Raw genomic sequence first — 6,909 nt, forward strand, 5'->3', positions numbered from 1 at the left:
GCCAGGTACTACTCTGGGTACTTTCTATCCATAATCTCGTGTACTGGTAGTGCGTCCAAGCAATCCTGCAGGGTAGCTTTTGTTGTTGTTAAATTCCTGCTGAGTTGGCTCCAACTCATGGCAACCCCAGGTACAACAAAACGAAACATTACCTGACCCTGAGCCATCGTCACCGTTGTTCCTTTGTATTGTGTAGTTCTCGTCATACTCATTGTTACAACCAGAAAGTCTTACTGGGTGTGTCTAAAAAGGGACCCTAGAGAAGGATCAAGGAGCCCTGGTAGCACAATGGTTAAGTACTCGGCTGCTAAATGAAAGGTTGGCGGTTCGAACCCACCAGCCACTCTGTGGAAGAAAAGGCCTGGCAATCCGCCCCTGTAAGGTTATAGCCTAGGAAACCCTATGCGCCAGTTCTACTCTGTCCTAGAGGGTCACTATGAGCTCGAATCAATTTGACATCGCACAACAACAATGTTAGAGACAGGTCTGGGGGAGGACATGGATAGACATGAGCTTCCCCGAGCCCAGAATACATTTTTCCGCTGTCCAGGAGGAGCCTCTCCTCCTTCAAAAATAATCCTCCCAAAGTCTCCTAACACCCCAGGTCTCTATCCAGCAGCCTCAGCCAGCTGTGGTAATTTCCAAAGCCACCGCTTTGAACGCTCACAAATCCCCCGTTCATGCTCAGACATATAAATTGCATTAGCGGAGAGGAGAACTATGTGTCTGGAGGTGCGATCTCTGAAGAAGACAAGGTGGCTGGCGCTCAAGTGCACACACGTGAGCCCATTTGGAGCCTGGCTCGGCTCCAGCTGAGCCGCAGCGCAAGGATGGGCCTCTCCAGGCCTCTCCAGGCTGGGATGAAAGGAGCCCATTTCCCTCTTAAGAGTGTCCCAGATGTGGGGAGGTGGAGCCCATGCAGCAGCAGGCACACGCACGCACACCTCAGGTCATTTTCACTAAAATTAACATGTTCACTCGTGAGCAGGGCCCAGAGGCTCTGCGGAGTGTGTGGGGCAACAATCCTTTCCTGCAGACAGCCCAAGCACTCCTGCTTTCTTTCTTCAGTGCTTCCAGCTAGGAGTTCATTGGATTTGACAAAACCAAGTATATGTCAATCCATCCACATGTATTTGAACCCCTGCTCTGCTTTGGGTCCTGTGCTGCATTCTGGGGGCCCAGGGACGAATTGGAAATGGCCCCTGATTTCAAGTTATCACTCTAGAGGGGAAGACAGAAAGTGCACAGGGTCGAGGACTCAAGAAAAGGGCTCTGGGCAGGTTTGGAGGCAAACAGGCCTGGGTTCAAGTCTCAGCCCTCATGTCTGCTAGCTCTTTCTTCATCTGTAAGTTAAAATTTATCCAGCAGGGTTGATGTATGGAGTATGTATACTGGTGGATAGACAGACCTGCTGGAGGATATCCAACCCTACTGGACAGAGAGAGATTGATTTATAAAAGATGGGCCTTAAATATTATTGAGAGAAGAGAGCCAATATTTCCAACTGAAAGAATGGTGAAGGCTTCGTGGAGGAGGTAGCATCTACATAAGACCCTAAAGGATGGGGAGATTTTGATGTGTAAAAAGCCATGGAAGAGAATGTTAAGAAGACCAGCATGGACAAAGGCAGGGCAGTACCCAAGGGTGGCTGGAGTGTAGAGTACCTGACGGGACAGTGAGCCCAGAGAAGCAGGTTTCTATGCTATATCTTGAGATTGTGGACAGATGGCAAATATTTCAAACAAGCTATGAACATAATCAGTCTGCATTTAAGGAGGATCATTTTTACAGACTGAATTGTATCCCCCCAAAACGTGTGTCACCTTGCTAGGCCAGTATTGTGTGGTTGTCTTCCGTTTTGTGATCTGATGTAATTATCCTATGTGTTATAAATCCTAACTTCTATGACGTTAATGAGGCAGGATTAGAGGCAGTTATATTAATGAGGCAGGAATCAATCTACAGGATTTGGTTATATCTTGGGTCAATCTCTTCTGAGATATAAAAGAGAGAAGTGAGCAGAGACAAGAGAGACCTCATACCACCAAGAAAGAAGTGCCAGGAGAGGAGCACATCCTTTGGACCCAGGGTCCCTGCACTGAGAACCTCCTAGAACAGGGAAAGATTGATGACAAAGACCTTCCCCCAGAGCCAACAGAAGAAGAAAGTCTTTCCCTGGAGCTGGCACCCTGAATTTGGACTTCTAGCCTCCTAGGCTGTGAGAGAATAAATTCCTCTTTGTTAAACTCATCCACTTGTGGAATTTCTGTTATAGCAGCACTAGATAACTAAGACAATCATTTAAGATTGTCACTAGACAAACCTGAAGCTTCATTAAAGGCCAAGGAAGAAAGAGGAGGATCTGAATTAAGGCAGCAGCAATGGAGATGGAGAAAAGAGGCCAAGTGCATGAGGTATCTTGGCATTGTCTTGGACAGGACCTGGTGATTGATTGGCTGATTGATTGCTGTGGGTGGGAAAGGAGGAGGATTCTAGGAAAATGCCCAGGTTTCCGACTTCCAGGCTAGGTGGGTGGCAGGGCCATTCTTTCAGAGATCTGGAATGAAGGAAGGGCAGTTCTGAAGACACAATGACCTGGCCAGCTCCAACACGTTTGGGGAGAACATCATTGCAGATGTTGTGCAAAACACTTTCTGGAATTCTCTCAGCCCAGCCACTTAAGACTGACTTGGGAGATTACTACCTATAAACTTGGGCCCAGGCTTCCATGCATGGGTGCTCTGCTTATAAGGCCTATGCTGAGCTGAGGTCTGCCTCTCTGAGGCTTCCCCCTCTGGGTTCAACCCTGCTGTCAGGGGCCCTGCAATCTGCTCTCTCTGTGCCAGGACCGAGAGCCCTTTAGAGCTTTGGAGACAATGCTCATGTCCCTTGAGTCTGTCCTTCAGCTGTCCTTCACTTGTTCCAACATAACACAGTATCCAGGCCTCCCTCCCCAGCTCAGACATAGTCCAGGACACAAAATCTCGGGCATGTCTGATACAGCCCACAGTAAGTAGAACACTCACCTCCCTCCTTCTAGACATTATTCCACCATCAGTGCAGCCCAAGACCCTCTTAGTCTCCACACTTCCTACCCAATGCCATCAACTCAGCCACCTGCCTCTTTCATTTACCTCTGTTGAGCTGGAATACTGCAATTAGCTTTTTGGTTCCAAAAGTAGCACTTGACATTGGTCCTGGATAAATTTTGCCTTGTTGTGGGGCCATTCTGCAGGACAAACCAGATGGTGTGAGGGAGAGCTGAGATTGTCCCCACCCGACTCTGGCCTCAGTTCCTCCATCTTCCATACGGGCATAAATAACACCCATTTTCTGCCAACCCAGGAGAAGTAGATGATCATACTTTGTTCCGCAGGAGCAACAGACTCTGAGAGGTCAACTTGTTCATCCCTCTGCTGCTGGACAGCACCATCCCCCATCTACCTAGACAGGAAATCCCACAGAAGCTGTGATGCGCCACAGCATGTCAGCATCTCCATCACCTGGCAACACGTGGTTCCCAGGGCAGGTCACCCAGGAGGCTTCTGGGGATTCCTGGTCACAATGTGTTATACAGCTAGAGATTTGAGGCCTGGAAGAAGGTCCCACGGCCTGTCAGGGCCACAAGCCAGGCCTTCTCCCACCAGTCCAGGACTCTCAACATCTCACAGTCACTTCCCATCTCCCATAGCTTGCTCTGTGGGAACTCTGCCATCTTTCCCAGAAACACACTAGCCCTGCTCCCTCAAGTCCTACCCAGAGGCTGGTTAAAGGTCTAATTTGCTTAGTTGGCCCCTTACCTCATTCAGCATTTGGCCCACTGGAAAAAGTAAATTTAAAAAACAGAGGCAGGTGTTGTTGCTGACCACAGCAATGATCTAGAAGACAAACTTCAGGGTTACTTACCTTGAAATCTCAATCCATTTTGGTTCATCAAATACTAGTACAGGGTTTAACATGAAGTGATCCAGGGTGACATCAGCGAAAATGGCAAAGTCTCTCTTCCACGAAAGCAATGAAAATACTGGCCAAAAAAAAAAAAAAAACCGGTCAGAATTAAGCTTTTCAGAACTCTAGTAATTAACCAAAGGCTTATAGCAATCTGAGGAGTGTTTATTCAAGAAAACATATGTCCATTCAAAGACTTGTTCATGGCAGCATTATTCATATTAGCCGCAAAGTGGAAACAACCCAAAATGTGGAAGACGCATACAATGAAATATTATTCAGTCATAAAAAAGAACGAAGTATTGAGACATGCTACAACATGGACAAACCTTGAAAACATTATGCTGAACAGAAGGAGCCACACACACATACAAAAACACACGTGATTCCATTTACATGAAATGTCCTGAATAGGCAAACCCATGTGTTGTTGTTGTTAGGTTGCGTCGAGTCAGTTCCAACTCTGTAGTGACCCTATGTGCAACAGAAGGGAACACTGTCTGGTCCTGTGCCATCCTCACAATCATTGATATGTTTGAGTCCGTTGTTGTAGCCATTGTGTCAATCCACAGAGACAAAAAAGTAGATTAGTTGTTCCCAGGGGCCGGGAGGAGGTGGGAACAGGAAGCGGCTCCAGCGGGTACAGAATTTCTTTTTAGGGTTGAAAACGTTCTGAAATTACTTGGTTTCTATCATTCCAATCACATGGCCTGGATCTCATGGTTCAATGTTCCTTTCCTCATTCCTCAGCTCTGATCCTGACTCTAATTAAGGGCAAAACAGATCCAGTGTTTTCCCTCCAAGAACAGCTCCTACAAAGCAGGCAAGGCAGAAACGGGGGAGCCAGAGTGTGTTTTTGATGGATTCAGGACCAGGGGATTACTTATACTGGGGAGGAAAATGCAAGCACTTTCTGACTGAGAAGTTTTGGGGCTGGGAAACAAAGAGACAAAGAAGGAGAGAGTGAGTAAGAATGATAGCATGATAAACGTATTAGTTGTCTTAGGTTCCCAGTGCTGCTATAACAGACATACCACAAGTGGGTGGCTTTAACAAACAAAATATTATTTTCTTACAGTTTAGGAAGCTAGAAGTCCAAATTCAGGGCCCTGGCTCTAGGGGAATGCTCTCTCTGCTCTGGGGGAAAATCTTGTCTCGGCTTCTCTAGCCTTCTCTCAGCATTCCTTGGTGATCACCAGGTGGCATCTCTTTCCCCATTTGTGCTTGCTTCTCTGTGCCTAATCATCTTTTTATATCTCAAAAGTGATTAGGTTTAAGACACGCCTACACTGATATGGCCTCATTAACAAAGAAAACCCTATTCCCAAACGGGATTACATCCACAGGTATGGGGATTAGGACTCCAACACATATTTTTGGGGAACACAATTCAACCCATAACAATTAGGGAAAGTCAGGCTTTGCCGCTGTAACCTCAGGGAAGTCCCCGTGTCTTTAGTTTCCTCATCTGTAAAATTGCAGAGGGCTGGAGAGGGGTCAAGATGTCAAGCTTCCAAGGTCTTCCCAATTTGTTCTGACTCTCAAGTTCTCATTGCAATACACCTTCTGTGAATGAGTAAAAAAATCCAGAGAAAGCCCTCATTATCTGGGACAACCTAGAACATATCGTTTAAGAGCGTAGGCTCAGGAGCCAGACTCCCTGGGCTCAAATCCAAGCTTGCCACTTATTAGTTCTGCGACCTTGGATAAGTTACTAAACCCCTCTGTGCTTCAGTTTCCTCATTTTTAAACTGAGAATAATTTATTTGTACCCTTGCATAGGGTTGTTACATGGATCAGTGCAGTTAATACAAGTAAAGCACTTAGAACAGAGCCTGGTATATAGTAAAAAAAAAAAAAAAAAAAACTAGTGCGTATATAGTAAACACTCATAAAATGTTGACTGTATCATTACCTAACAAAATCTGGTACTTTCTGCTCCATTTCAAATTGATTGATAACTGAAGCTTTCCCTTGGTCAAAATGCTGAAACTATAATTATATTGGATATAATAAGACTTGTAATCATTCAGAATGTACATCTTTCTAAAACACACAATGGCATTTCTTGCTTCCTGTTGTTGCTGTTAGTTGCTGTCAAGTCGCTGTCAAGTCAGCCCCGAATCATGGTGACTGTATGTATAACAGAAAGAAACACTGCCTGGTCCTGTGCCATTTTCATGATCATTGGTATGTTTAAGTCCATTGTTGTGACTATTGTGTCAGTCCATCTTACTGAGGACTTCCCTTGCTTTAGCTGACCCTCTACTTCACCAACCATGATGTCCTTTTCTAGTGATGGGTCTTAGTTCATCTCCTCTCCTGACTCAGGCTCGATGAGAATGGGAGCTTCATGAGGGCACAGATATTTGTCTCTGGTTCACTGCTGTAACTCCAGTGGGTAGAACAGTGACTAGCACAAAGTGAGTGATCAAAACATTTTTGCTTAGAGAATGAAGGACATGTTGCAATGATGATGTTCTTGGAAATCCATGAAGGATGGTGAGCTATTGCCCCTTCACTAAAGGACCCAGACATTAGTGCCAGAGTCTTCAAGTTTTCCTGCCTCTGTCCTTACTCTCAGGCTGCTGTTGCCCTCCCAAACACCTGCCTTTGAAAGCTAGGCCTGGCTAGAGCAATTCCCCAAATTGTAAACACTGAGCTGCTATCTGTGTGCAAACAAGTCAGATCACCTTGACAGTTGATTTTTACTGCTTATTGCTTCACACACACTAAAGCTTCTGGTGCTCACATGCAAACTTGTGAGATTGGTATAAGCACATGCCCATTTTACAGATGAAATAGAGTTTAATGTGGTTAAGTGACCTGTATGTGACAAGTAAGTGGAAAAAGAGCCTAAATCCTAAGATAAAGACTAGAATGGCGTGTCCAAAACCTGGTCATCAATTGAAGTGGCCAGGTATGGTGACAAAATGTGGGTAATGGTGGGATGGATAGAAA

The sequence above is a fragment of the Loxodonta africana genome, chromosome 9 (assembly GCF_030014295.1).
Source record: "Loxodonta africana isolate mLoxAfr1 chromosome 9, mLoxAfr1.hap2, whole genome shotgun sequence".
Classification (NCBI taxonomy): Eukaryota; Metazoa; Chordata; class Mammalia; order Proboscidea; family Elephantidae; genus Loxodonta; species Loxodonta africana.